Here is a 14,917-nt window from a genome sequence, read left to right as displayed (position 1 = left end):
GGAGCTGCAGAAACCGGAAAAAGTAGGAGTTGGGCAGATCAAATCTATCCTTCAGTTGATCAAAAGTTAGAAGCTCATCCCCTTGGCATATATGGGAGAGACACCGAACACCCCTAGTGGATGGATCAGGAATGGAGTAAAATCCAGGCAGTTCCCGGGAGCAGTATAAAATTTAAGCGACAACTTTGTGAACAAAAAAAATAATATTCTTTTTGTAATTTTACCAAAACATTTGGCAAAATAAAAAATATTCCATGGACTCAAAATGCCTCTCAGCAAATAGCTTAGGGTGTCTACTTTCCCAAAAGGGGTCATTTTTTGGGGGTTTCATGTCCTCCAAAACTGTGATAGCTAGTGAGGAGGGAAATCAACAATTTACGCCCTTAGAAAGCCTGAAGGCAGTGATTCGTTTTCGGGGTCCTAGACTGCCATAAAATCTCACACATGGTGTATCCCCATAATCAGGAGAAGCAGCAGAATGTATATGGGGTGTAATTCCATGGCATGCATGAGCAATATGTTATTTCAATGAAAACTTTGTTTAAAAAAAAAAATAATAATATTCTTTTTGTCATTTTCCCAAAACTTTTGGCAAAATAAAAAATATTCCATGGACTCAAAATGCCTCTCTGCAAATAGCTTAGGGTGTCTACTTTCCCAAAAGGGGTAATTTTTGGGGGGTTTCATGGCCTCCAAAACTGTGATAGCTAGTGAGGAGTGAAATCAACAATTTACGCCCTTAGAAAGCCTGAAGGCAGTGATTGGTTTTCCGGGTCCTAGACTGCCAAAAATCTCACACATGGGGTATCCCCATACTCAGGAGAAGCAGCAGAATGTATTATGGGGTATAATTCCATGGCATGCATGAGCAACATGTTATTTCAATGACAACTGTGTAAAAAAAAAAAAAAAATCACATATATATATATATATATATATATATATATATACAGTATATATATATATATATATATATATATATATATATATATATATATATATATATATTATTTTATAATTATTTTAAACACCTGTGAAAAAAAATTAAATGTTCAATGAGCTAAACACGCATCTTAGGAAATTCATTGGGGTGTCTACTTTCCAAAAAGGGGTCATTTGGGGGGGGGGGGGGGTTGTACTGCCCTGCCATTTTGGCCCTTCAACAAATGAGATAGTATATATACCATAGTTTGTAGACACTATAACTTTTGAGCAAACCCATAAATATACGCTTATTGAGATTTTTTTTTTATCAAAGACATGTAGCTAAATACATTGTGGCCTAAATGTATGCCAAAATTTTAGTTTATTGGATATTTTTTTAGAAAAAAAAGGTAGAAAATGTAATTTTTTTTCAAAATGTTCGGTCTTTTTTCATTTATATTGCAAAAAATAACAACTGCAGTGGTGATCAAATACCACCAAAGGAAAGCTCTTTTTGTGGGGGAAAAAAGGACATAAAATTTATTTTGAGTACAGCATTGCATGACTGTACAATTACCAGTTAAAAACACACAGTGCCAAAGTGCAAAAAATGGCCTGGTCATTAAGGGGGTAAAACGTTCCCGTCCTTAGGTGGTTAATGTGCAAATATCCTGCTTATTTGTACAAGTTCAGCACATAGCAAAACTTATCTAGAGTAGATCTATTTACCAGTTCATTGAGGCTACAGAATGTGGATTTAATATTAATGGACCCTAACAAGGTGAAGTTACAGGGAAAAATAGTTTTAGCAACCTTGCTATCTACTGTTTCAAAAAATACACATGTATTTTTAGCTGGATTGGAGTTTTAGTTGTCATAATATTCCCAGCATGCTGGTAAGGCTATTTAGATGAATTAACACACACACACACACACACACACAAAAATAAATCAGAAATTGTTTTTTCATTGTCTGAAAAATGCTGTCTGTGCAAAGCAGTAGTTTGTAAGCACAAAATGATTATTTCAAATATTATATTTTTAAGTTTTCATTATGTGCCTCAAAATTCACCATTGAGGAAAATCAGTCAGGTATTCATCACACTGCAGTTTTACATACCTAAGTGGTTCCAATACGGAGATCCTGGGGAATGGCACTGGCTCTAGAGGCTGTCACCCTCCAATGTTTCTATCTCTTAGCTGCGACAGTTCTTTTCACACAACACATTAAAATGAATGGGGCTGGACTGAGACCACCACAATCTGCTTCAATCAGAGTGGTTGAAATGTGCATTCCAACACCAACAAGTATTGTTTGCTCTTACCTGACATTCAGTCATTTGGCAGCACTTGTCATTTCTATCTGATTCACAAATAATTCAGATAAAGATGTTTTATGATGTAATGCACAATGGTCAGGAAAGACAAAAAACAGACAGATACAAATAGTAGTACCGATAATATGATTTTTTTTGTTAGAGTTTGTGAAAACAAGTTTGTAATAGTAATCTCAGTAACTTGCAGTTGTTTGATTAACACAATAGTCTGTTCAGTTTGCAAGAAACGTTTTACTTAGCTTAGTGAATGTGGCAAAATTGTACCCAATCGGATGGAAGGAAAATAAAAAGAACAGTATTTTTGCAGATAATTGAAAGATGGAAATCAGAAGAGCTTCACCTCATTCATTAAGCAAAGGGAAATTATTTTGCAAAGTGAAGATTTCCTTTCAAGGTGAACAATCTATTTGCCTTTATGTACTGTAGCACCCTCCTTAGGTAGGTGCTAAAGAGAGAGTATAGTTTTCGAATCCTGCTTGCTTACCAGAGGGATTGCAGGTAAATCTATATTGTTCTCTGCCTACCAGAGAGCAGGATCTGCTCAATGTGCTCAGGTGCAACTCAGTCTGTCTGCAGAGTGTTTCACACTAGTCCAATAGGAAGGCATATTGGACAGTGGGAGAAAACCTGACAAATGAGTGCACAGGCCTTTAATACAGCCCTGGTGATTTGGCAGAGGAAAGTGCCTTGGTGCATGCTGGGATACTGTATAAAAAAACAGGAGCACATGTGCTCTGGCTCTTTCGTCTGGATAGCGGAGTCCCTGAGGGAGGGGGTGGTGGCCTCCTCCTCTGTAGAAGTGGCATGCGGCCTCAGGTAGTCAACTGGAGGGCCTAAAGAGAGTTAGAGAGGAACTGGAGGTTCTGTGGAGCTGACTGATAGGGGAGACACTGAAGGATCTGATTTTGTACTACAGTGAGTACAGATCTGTGTAAGGTGCCTAAACTGAGGGGGGCCACCCCTGCAGCTAGAAGAGTCAGTGGACGAGTGTCAGTAAAGGGGATACTAGTGAGTATCCCAAAGAGAATGAAGATTACCAAGTCTATTGCTGGAGAGAGAGCAAGGAGACTTAACCCTTTCCATACAGCAAGCAACATGGTGAGGCCAAGTGAGAGTTGTTCTTATCCAATGTATATAGTTCCAGTTGGAGTATCCCACTATTTCCTTCTCCCATCCAAGTTCCACAATAAATACTAAAAACAAATACCCCTGGACTGTTTATTGAGCAACAAGCCATTGGGAGTAAGAACGAATGTATGAACTATACCATAAGTGACTGTTTGCTGTTAATCAGAGGAGGCCCAGCAAGTCATCATACAACAAGCCCTCCGGGGACAGTGCTACATTTGGGGGCGTCATCCGGGATTTCCTCTGAGTTACAGCTGTGGTTGCTACCGGCAACGGCCAAGTATTTGCCTAAGTAACGCTATGTCTTCTCAAGCAAATTGCGGGAGTGTCAGTGGAGAAAAAAATGTCTGCTCTACAGTGATTAGTGCAAGTGAGCTTCCAAGTCATGGTCACGGCAGTGGTTGGTATAGGCAATGACCGGACATTTACCCAAGAAACATTGTGTCTTCTCAAGTAAAGTGCTGGAGTGTAAGTGGAGAGAGTAATGTCTGTTCTACAGTGATCAGTGCAGGTGTGCTTCCAAGTCATGGTCACGGCAGTGGTTGCTATTGGCAATGACCGGACATTTACCTAGGAAACATTATGTCTTCTCAAGTAAAGTGCTGGAGTGTCGATGGAGAAAGGGTGTGTTGTATTATAGGAGAAAATCGTGTCTGATTTACAGTAACCTGGGCAAGTGTACTTTCAAGTTATGGTCCATCCCCCGGGATGCGGGGATCGGCACATCAGGGGTTGTGTCTGTACATGTGCTGTGGAGGAAAATGTCTGCCATGCAGTTGGATACAGCGGAACAATTTCAAACAGCAGCAAGGGAGCTTGGTTGGCTTGTGAATAGGAAAGTGCAACTGAAGCTCAAGTACAGACAGAAGAGGCAGATGTATGTGTATCTGTGGCAGGAAACACAATCTGTATTGCAGTACTATTCGTGCAGGCTGGGCAGTGTTATGGCAGCAGTAAGGGGTTACTACACCGTGCGGGAGAGAGCACGCCAAAGAGATCTTCCTTACAGGTGGAGACACCGCCAGAGAGTCAGCTAGTCTGGGGCCATGGATGGAGTCGCCGTCCGCGGGCCGCCAATCAGAATGGAGGAAAGGAACTAAGACGTCACTTCCACCATCGTGTGTAGCTGAGGAGCATACACGTGTGTGGAGGCAGGGCCGGTGCTTCCACTAGGCAAACTAGGCAGCTGCCTAGGGTGCATTGCCACCTAGGGGCGCAGCCATGAGTCGGCACTCTCTCTCTATCATGAATGATCCTTGTGAGCTGAGGGGAGGGGCGGCCGTGGGGGAGGAAGAAGGGGCAGTGGAAGATGCCAGGCGTCTTGGGCAGTGCGGAACTACCAGGCCCTGGCTTTCCACCACTGTTAGAGGGCCCAAAGAGGCAGGAAGTGAGTCCACCAGCGTGCTGCCTGAATGATGATCCTCTTCGGCTGGAGCTGAGCGGCCTTAACCCCGGGCAGGAAGTGACTCCTTGCACTGAGCTGATGGGCAGCCGTTCATTTCCCTGGGTCGGTATTAAGCAGGGAGCTGAGGAGAGCTGAACCTGAGCCAGAGCTCGGCACCGGAGGGCTGAACCTTTACTGGAGCAGAAGCGATGAGGCACCGGAAGGGTCTGAGGAGGTTGGTGATGAAATAAGTGTGGAGCTCTCTGACTGCTGCTTTTCCCTCCACCAGGAGACAGTTGGAGCTGTGGTAAGCACTTTGGTCCAGGAGAAAAGTGTCCTGGGAGAAGGAATCAGCAGGATCACAGTGAAGGAGGGTAGAGTGCGGGCCACTCTGTTCATACCGCCCAGTGAGTGTGCCCAGAACAGGGGATCGGGGTCCCTGGGTGTTACATGGAGCATCCCTGGTATGAAAGGGAATCAGGGTCATCAGGAGTGCCATGGGGAATCGGAGTCACCAGGTGTGACATGGGGGATTGGGGTCACCGGGTGTCACAGGGGTTCGGGGTCACCAGGTGAGCCATGAGGAATTGGGGTCCCTGGGTGTGCCATGGGGGAATGGGGTCTCCAGATGTGACCCAGAGAAACATTAGGGTCCCCAGGTGTGACATGGAGGAACATCAGAGTCCCCAGGTGTGACATGGAGGAACATCAGGGTCTAACATAGAGGAACATTGGGGTCACTGGGTATGACAGCATGACATGGAGGAACACAGGGTCCCTGGGTGTGACATGGAGGAACATTGGGGTCAGTGGATATGACAGCATGACATGGAGGAATATTGGGGTACCAGGGTGTGACATGGAAAAAGATCAGGGTCCCTGGGTGTGACATGGAGGAATATGGGGGTCACTAGGTATAAGAGCATAACATGGAGGAAGCATCAGATCAGGGTCACTGGGTATGACATAGGGGAGTTTTTTTACTTTTTTTTTTGGGGGGGGGGGGGGGCGCAAGTAGCTGGTCTTGCCTAGGGTGTAAAATAGTCTAGCACCGGCCCTGTGTGGAGGAGCAAGATGGCAGATGCTGGAGTGAGCCAGAGCATCCGACGTGTTGGCAGAGAACCTGTGGAGCAGACTGAGTTGATGAAGTCGACCCTGTGAGACACCTGGGTTTGATTAGTGTCCAAAGGAAGTCTGGCCTTGTGCAGCGGAGGGGACACTGAGCATCTAGGACTGGCATGTAACAGATGCCTGAATGTGTCCATGTGGCTTGTGGGGTCAGTGGGGGCATGGCGGCAACATGTTGATGCAGATAGAACGGAGTGATTGCCAGCCCAGAAGACTGATTGTGAACCACTCGTGAACTGCTGACACCTAGAGTAGCTCTTCCTGGAAGAGGATAGAGAGTGCCAAAAGTACTGCTGGGGCCGGAACCAGTGATGCAAACCTACATTACTTTTGGCAGCTCTGGGCTCTCCTCTGCATAATCCTCAGCAATCCTGCCTACCTGATCCCCTGCTTCCGCTGATTTCTCTGCAGGCCCCCCTGGAGTGGGACAGGGCACTCTCTGTGTGTGGTGTGGTAGATGGGAAGGCGAAGGAAACAGCCTAAGGCCAAGATGAGTATCACCATGCACTCCTGCCAAGATGGCCGCCGCTCCACCGAGCCCTTAGTCTTCTCTGGCATCCACTCGAGACCTGTTTGGTGAGGTGCCCCAACCATCTCCACCGTCCTCCCCGGAGGCATTAACGCCTCCGGAGCTCCTTTGGCAAACCTCTGGGCTGGAGGACGATCCAGTACCGGAACCTACGCTGCTTGATGTACTCAAAACTATTAAGATAAACCACTCAGATCTCAATGGTAAAGTGGAGGAACTTAAACTGGACATTACTATAATGCACCAGAACATGCATAAAATTAGGGACAGAGTTTCTGAAACTGAGCAGTGCATCAGTGATCTGGAGGACACTATCCTCCCTATCCTCCCTGAAATAAAAACCTATGGCACCATAATTAGAGAACCGCCTGAGAAAAAGCAATCCAGATTGGTGGGTTTGCCTGAATGGGTTGAGGGATCTGATCCGGTGTCCTTCTTGGGGAGCAGGCTCACACAAGAATTCGGCAGAGATTTTTTGTCTGCCTGCTTTGTGATCGAAAGGGCCAACAGGGTCACTGGCAGACCTCTCCCTGAGGGCAACCCCCCCCCCCCCCGTATTATGGTGATTCGCCTTCTCAATTATCAAGACAGTGATTCCTTCTGCGCTCTGATCGTTTGAAGGGGAGTCTCAAGATCAACAACACGTGGTGTCTCTTTTTCTGGATTATTCTCTCGCGGTTCGCACTCTGAGAGCCAAGTAGCAACATGTGAAGCAGAAATTGAGAGAGAAAGCCAGTCAATATTCTAAGCTGTTTTCAGCTACCCTGAGAGTTAGCCATGATCTCTACTTTTGCTTTTTGTTTTTGGATAAAGCCCGATCCTTGTTTTTGGCGCTGGGCAGGGGTACAATTTTTGTGGTTTTTCACTGATAATATTCTTTGGTTTCTTTGTTGTTTATGTCGGTGTGTATGTGGTGTGTATGTGTGTGAATGTTTTTTGCTTTACCCCCCTCCCCCCCAGGACTTGCAGCAATGCCAGGGCCTATAGCTGGTCCACGGGGCCCCATGTCCCCCCTTTCTCACCTGCCCACCTTAATTAAAATATGACTATTTCTAATGTCACATGTATTTTCTGGAATGTAAGGGGGCTTAACTCAAAATTTAAGAGGGCTTATTTATTTGAATTTATTAAGCACCACAAACCTCATATCCTATGTTTGCAGGAGACCCACTTGAGGGGTCTAAGGTTCTCGTATTGAAAAAGCACTTTGTAATGTATGGCTATCATTCCACTTACTCTATGCCAGGGAAGTGTCTGTTCTGATCCTTACGGAATTGATTGTTCATTTGTCTCACTTACCAACTGTGGGTACTATTATCCTGGGTGACTTCAATTCGATGCTTGACCCAAATCTGGACCGATTGAGGCCTCTTCAGTCTGAATCTAAGCTGCTTAGACAGTGCTGTGCTTCATTTGGATATGTTGATTTATAGTGATGGAAGTACCCTACGGACAGGGTCTATTCGTGTCCATTTCAGACTTATCATGCTCTTTCCAGGCTGGATTATGCATTACTTGTTGCGGACTTGGTATCGTGCATTCAAACAATTTCCTGTATAGCTCAAACAATATCTGACCACTCTGCCCTTCGAGTGGATCTTTTATTGGGACAGAGGTTATCCTTTCGGATGTGGAGACTCAGTCCTCTTTGGATTTTCACATCTGAGTTTCAAAATCCCGTTCATACAGACATGTCTCAGTATTTGGAAGACAAACGACCAATCTTCCTTGACAGGCCATATGTGGGATGCCATAAGGCAACAGTAAGGGGCTCTTATATCTCTAACATCGCTCGTCATCAACAGACTAATCATGCTACTCTACAGGCCTTAGAGACCTCTTTGGATGCAGCTAGGGCCCAATATACGGCACACCCTACTCCAGACTCCCATGGTGCATTGGTCAGGGCACAAAAATGCTCTCGAAATCCATATGGTAGATATGAAACAGAAACAACAGCTTTATTTATCAGCTAGATTACATGATAACAGTGGAAAAAATGGGAAGCTGCTGGCTTACCTTTTTCAAACTGAATATACTGACCGTTCTATACCACGGATACAACTACCTGACAGATCGGTCTTCTCTTATCCATTGACTATTAATCAGATGTTTCGGTCCTTCAATGAAACTCTGTATTCTGAACAAGGATTGCCCGATGAAACTCACTTTGAGGGGTTCTTTGAGTCAATTTACTTTCCAGAATTAGATGACTCACACAGACTCATACTAGATAAGCCCCTGACGATTGACAAAATTGCAGAAACTATTCACTCCCTCCCTTCAAACAAGACCCCGGGGTGGATGGTTTACCTGCAGAATGGTACCAGAACGAAGTAGATGACCTAGCCAAAAGACTACATGCACTATTTGACACAGCACTAATGGTGGAGGGTGAGCTTCTCACTTCCTTGTGCGAGGCATTGATAGTGGTATTGCCCAAACCCGAGAAAATAAGTTGCAATGCAGATCTTACCGTCCCATCTCATTGTTCAATAGTAATGTGAAAGTGCTTGCAAAGCTCTTAGCCGTAAGACTGCAAAAGGTTATTTCCCACCTTGTACACCCAGATCAAACTGGGTTCATGCCTGGAAAGAGCACATATAATAAAATCCGTCTCCTTTATCTACACTACACATATATCAAGCGGCAACTGACAAAAAGAGTTTGGTTTTGTACTTTCATTGGATGTGTTGAAGGCTTTTGACATTGTCAGGTGGTCTTTTCTTTGGGAGACCATGTCTTGGTTGGGTTTCAGCCTACAATACATTAAATGGGTTCGCTTGCTCTACACCAGGGCTTCCCAAACTTTTTTGGGCCGAGACCCACTTCTGAATACAGTTATTTTTCGGGACCCACTTGCTTGTAATTGAATATTGCAAAGTGCTACAGAATTTGTTGGCGCTATATAAATGCAAATAATAATAATAATAATAATGCATAATTTAAAGGGAGGGGATGTTAAATTAAAAATATCAATTTACTGCTTTTCAATTTATTATACACTTGCCAGATGTTCTAACGGAGGGGTCAGAAACCTGTGGCATGTGTGGCATATAAACAGGGTTGTAAGTAATCAGCACCCTCATAGACATATGAGTATAAGGCAGGCAGAGGACAGAAATCAACCACCCCAGGACAGTGATCACCAGGCTATATTGCACTCACCCTCCTTCCTCTCCCAGCAGTCCACAGTGAAGATGAAGCCCCTGTTTGTCCTCTCCAGGGCCCAGCACACCTCACCCAGAGTCTCCATAATGAGGAGCTCTATGCTGGTCTTGGTGTCCTGGCTCTTCTCCTTCACATCCTCTACTGGGGTCACAGAAGCTGCCATGAACTCCTGACACCGCTGGGCCACCTGGTCCTCCTATGACACTGAGGCTGCTGTCTCTGCCCGCTATAGCTGAGCCTGAGAGAATCCTGCAGCCAGTCTAGCCACCACCGCTGCTGCCAACAGGACCGAGGAGCTGGCTCTGCACCCCATGAACATATCCTACATAACAGCCCACATATGTACTTACTGATACAAGTATCCTCCTTGTGGGAAATGCAGACCAGCCTCCGTAAACTGCGTGGGCGGGGTCCTGAATCCATCGCAATTTGACTGCTGGCTCTCTGTAATTTGGGCAGCTTCACACAGCACAATTTAAGTGGGCCCGCTCTCAGTGATTTCCTGCTCATCGCGACCCACTCAAACACAGCTCGCGACCCACCAGTGGGTCCGACCCACAGTTTGGGAACTCCTGCTCTACACCAAACCAAGGGCCAGGGTGTGCACAAACAAAGATATATCAGCAGTGTTCTCCCTACACAGAGGCACAAGACAAGGTTGCCATCTCTTGCCGCTTCTATTCGCACCTTGAGCCATTGAGCTCCTGGCTTTAGCAGTCCGGCAGACGGTGACAGTGGGTGACATTTGTTATGGGGGAGTATCTGAAAAGATCTTCCTCTATGCAGATGATGGGCTGATATATTTAGATGGTTTGGAGACGTTATTTATACCTCTGATCAGGGTGGTGGAGGAGTTTGGTGTGGTCTCTGGGCTTCAAGTTGGATGGGACAAATCGGTGGCATTTGCAATCAGCCCCAATCTTAACTACAATTCTTTGCTTCAACTGAATCTTATTATTGGGCCCGCCTTTAAATATTTAGGGATACAAATCAATTCAGATTTATCCGCTTTTGAGTCTCTTAATATACAACCAATTATATCACATATGAAAACTAGGCTGCGTACCTGGTCTTCCTTGCCTCTCAATTTAATTGGCCAGATAAACATTTTTAAAAAGATTTACCTACCTACATTTTTATATGTTTTTTAGGCATCCCCTGTTTTCTTGCCGAAGAATTTATTTAAAAAACTTGACTCCATTTTGACCTCCTTTCTTTGGCAGAGGGCTCACCCACATATTGCTAAAACATCTCTAATCTAATGTTTCTAATCTCTAGTCTAATGGTGGCTTAGCCTGTCCGAATCTTCTGAACTATTTCCCGGTGTCCGGTGGCCACCCGCGATCATCCATGGGAGAGGCAGAATGGCGATCTGCCTATATAAACAAGGCAGATCGCCTTGTTCTGCAAGGGGACAAAATGGAGATCTTGTGTTCCTGCTAAGTAGGAACCAGGATCTCTGTCTTTCCCCAATCAATGAAAGCCCCCCCCCCCATAGTTAGTAAGCACCCCCTTGGGAAACACTTAACCCTTTGATCACCCCTGATGTTAACTCCCTTCCCTGCCAGTGTCAGTAGTACAGTAACAGTGCATTTTTTTATCACTGATCACTGTAATAATTGTCCCTGGTCTCCAAAAAGTGTCAAAAGTGTCAGTTAGATGTCCGATTTGTCCGCTGCAATGTCGCAGTCCCATTAACAATCGCTGATCACCGCCATTACTAGTAAATAAAATAAATAAATAAAAATTCCATAAAAATATCCCATAACTTTTGTGCAAACCAATTAATATACACTTATTGGGATTTATTTTACCAAAAATTGTTGCTCTTTTTTTTGTTTATAGAGCAAAAAATAAAAACCACAGAGATAATCAAATACCACCAAAAGAAAGCTATATTTATGGGAAAAAAGGGACATAATATTTTATTTGGGTACAGCGTTGCATGACTGCGCAATTGTCAGTTACAGTAACGCAGTGCTGTATCGCATAAAATGGCTTGCTCATTAAGGGGGTAAAACCTTGTGGTCCGGAAGTGGTTAAAGGATGTGACAAGATCAACAGGTAAAAATAAAGGGAAAAAAGCTTAAAAAAAAAAAAATAAAATACAACGCAGCCAGCAAGAATTAGTAACCTGCAATAAAATTAATCTTAAAAATGTTTGTTTTAATACCACTTTAAATCCTCAATTTTGACAGGAGTATTACTCCCCTAACTTGTTGTATTTTATGAGCTTGTACGGCTAAATGGGAGAGTTCACCCTGATAAAATAAGTATTGAAAAATATGTCATACAGATAATGAAATTACAAGGTGCTTTCTAATTCAGTGCATGCAATGCACTTTTATCTTCTAAACTCATCACAAATCACTTAAATAGACTATTCTGGAAGATAACTCTCTGCTGTACAGATAAAGGGATTATGCTACAACAGTCTGTGCTGTAAGTAGGATTAGGATCAGTGAAGAGGGTCAGTTCCCAGCAGTTGGTTCCATATTTGGCAGATACTTCTGGGGACATTGCCAATGAAAGAAAATGACTAATTCTGACTCTTTTTGCCTTGGATATTTTTTTCAGTTAGGACTTCCATACCTTTATATACAATTTCTTCCCCAAATACCACTCTGTGATAGAGAATGTGAGGCTCTTTTGGTGCACCTCATTTTTCTTCCTCTGTTGAACTCTCAGTTATTCTTCTTTTCCTTTCCTTTAAGATTAGTAAACTTGTGTCATATATGAATGGAACATGACAAACTTTTTGTATTTTAAAAATTGATTTAAAATAATACAGTACAAAAACCTCAGTGCAATAAAATTGATGAGATGTGGAGGTTTTTAAGTACTTTGTAGCATCTAGTTCGGCTTTCTGAAGTTTAAAGACTAGAAAAAGGATAAGCATCCAATCTATAAACAGTATATTATGTAGGATGGATACGTGCAAAACAAACTTTTTTATGCCTATTTTCTGAAATGACAAGATATGCCAAATACCATTTGATCAAATTATTATATTTCATTTTTACAAAAATCCTTTTCAGAGGGGCAATATGCATGAGGTGGGCAGGGCCTGTGTGATGACATCACACTGGGTAGGGACCAGGTACCATCTTGTTGAGCTGCGAGTTCTACACTGTGTGTATGCATGCTGTGAATTGACACTTGTATGTGTCTCTGTGCATTGTGTGTGTAACTCCTTTTCATTCTTTTAATAAAAAGTCACTGGCAAAGTTACACTATTGTATCTTCTTTACATTTGTCTTTGAGCTTTTTTATGTAAGATCTGTGGAATATGGAGATTAAACATGAGTGCTTCTCATCTGTTGCCTATGTGATTAAAGAGCTTTTGACCACCTTGATTACTTTAAGGGGTCCACTGCATCCAGAGCCGCTGATAAGGGGGGACCACTAGTCCTCCTGTAGGGGGCCCAGGCACACAGGGGGTACCCAACACCATTGGCAATTGTGCAGTCGAGTGGAGGGGCAATTACAGAAGGAAGCCCTGTGCGGCTCTCTGTAGCAGATGAAAAAAGTTTCTCCCCCTCCTGCCAGCTTTCAGCTGCTGCAGGGAGAGACACATACGCAGGGCATAGTTCCTGTAAATGCTTCTCCGACACCGATCACCCTCCCTGTTCTGCCTGCTCCTGATTCCCCCCCTGTATGTGCCCCCCTTTCATTGTGCTGCCCCCCTGCAGCACTGAAGGATTCCCTTTCCCTGTAAAAAAAAAATAAAAAATTGTAAAAAAAAAAGAATTGTAAACATTTTTAACTTTAAACATTTTTAAAAACAATTAAAAAGGGCTAAGCCCCCGTTCACATGCAGGCGGCGCTACCTCGCACCGCGACCTCCGAGGTAGCGGTGCGAGCAGCGTGCCGCGACCTCGGAGCGGTCGCCACGGACTTCATAGCATTGAAGTCTATGGCGGTCGCCTCCTGGTCGCCCCAAAGAAGCTCCGGGCCCTTTTTCTAAGTCGGAGCGACTTGTGTCGCTCCTATTAGAACGGGTCCGCAGCTTCCCTATGGGAGGCGACCTACGGCGACCTGTGAGGCGACCAGGTCGCCTCACAGGTCGCCTTAGTGTGAACGGGGCTTATTCACACAGGTTCTCTGTTATGTTGATGTCCGCTAATAATGATCTTAGTGTATTTTTAGTGAAAAGTTTGTCTTGACATATTCGGGAGGGGGGGGGGGGGGTCTGCCAGGTGGGCTGTACGGGGCCCCGTGATTTCTAACAGCAGCAGTGACTGCATCACATGGGGAGACACCTGATTGGGCACATGGGTGATACTCTTTGGTGGCAGTCCATGGTGGAGGATTTCTGATATTGTAGAAGACTTACTCTTACTTGTGGCACATGAACTATGCTGGTGTTCTCCTTTTTTTAGATACGTATAATCTAATTGGATGATATATGGGATTGTTTTCATGGTTTTTTACTTTTTCTGCACACGATTTATGAGGATTGTGTAATTTAGGAGCTTTGTTGTGTACAGTATATGCACATTTGAGTCTACATTTGGTAATTTTGTATTAAGTAGTGCTTTACTGTTAGTAAGGATTTAGGCCTGGTTCACACCTATGCATTTTGAAGTGCGTTTTCAGTTTTGCAGAAACACACTACAGTCCATTTAACATGGTTTCCCATGGGCCACGTGCACATCTGTTCATTTTATGGAAATGGCCAGGGACTTTTTTCTGTTTTTTTGATTACATAGACTTCAATGGATCAAGAACATATACAGTGGGGATCGAAAGTTTGGGCACCCCAGGTAAAAATTTGTATTAATGTGCATAAAGAAGCCAAGGAAAGATGGAAAAATCTCCAAAAGGCATCACATTACAGATTAGACATTCTAATAATATGTCAACAAAAGTTAGATTTTATTTCCATCATTTACACTTTCAAAATAACAGAAAACAAAAAAAGTGAGTCTGCAAAAGTTTGGGCACCCTGCAGAATTTATAGCATGCACTGCCCCCTTTGCAAGGCTGAGACCTGCCAGTGTCATGGATTGTTCTCAATCATCGTCTGGGGAGACCAGGTGATGTCAATCTCAAAGGTTTTAAATGCCCAGACTCAGCTGACCTTGCCCCTACAATCAGCACCATGGGATCTTCTAAGCAGTTGTCTAGAAAACTGAAACTGAAAATAGTTGACGCTCACAAAGCTGGAGAAGGCTATAAGAAGATAGCAAAGCATTTTCAGATGTCAATATCCTCTGTTCGGAATGTAATTAAGAAATGGCAGTCATCAGGAACAGTGGAAGTTAAAGCAAGATCTGGAAGACCAAGAAAAATATCAGACAGAACAGCTCGCAG

At 43.9% G+C, this 14,917-nt stretch overlaps 1 protein-coding gene across 1 annotated transcript in view; it reads right to left on the bottom strand.

The window, feature by feature from the left end:
• Positions 1-2,227, bottom strand: part of METTL21C (methyltransferase 21C, AARS1 lysine) — a 124,784-nt gene extending 122,557 nt beyond the window's left edge. The window contains exon 1 of the mRNA XM_082244508.1: positions 2,045-2,227. The gene's annotated coding sequence lies outside the window, so the exon portion shown is untranslated. The remainder of the gene's footprint in view (positions 1-2,044) is intronic.
• Positions 2,228-14,917: the final 12,690 nt, after the last annotated feature.

This window comes from Pelophylax lessonae (assembly GCF_965119305.1).
Source record: "Pelophylax lessonae genome assembly, chromosome: 2".
Classification (NCBI taxonomy): Eukaryota; Metazoa; Chordata; class Amphibia; order Anura; family Ranidae; genus Pelophylax; species Pelophylax lessonae.
This window is presented reverse-complemented; position numbering and strand designations above follow the sequence as displayed.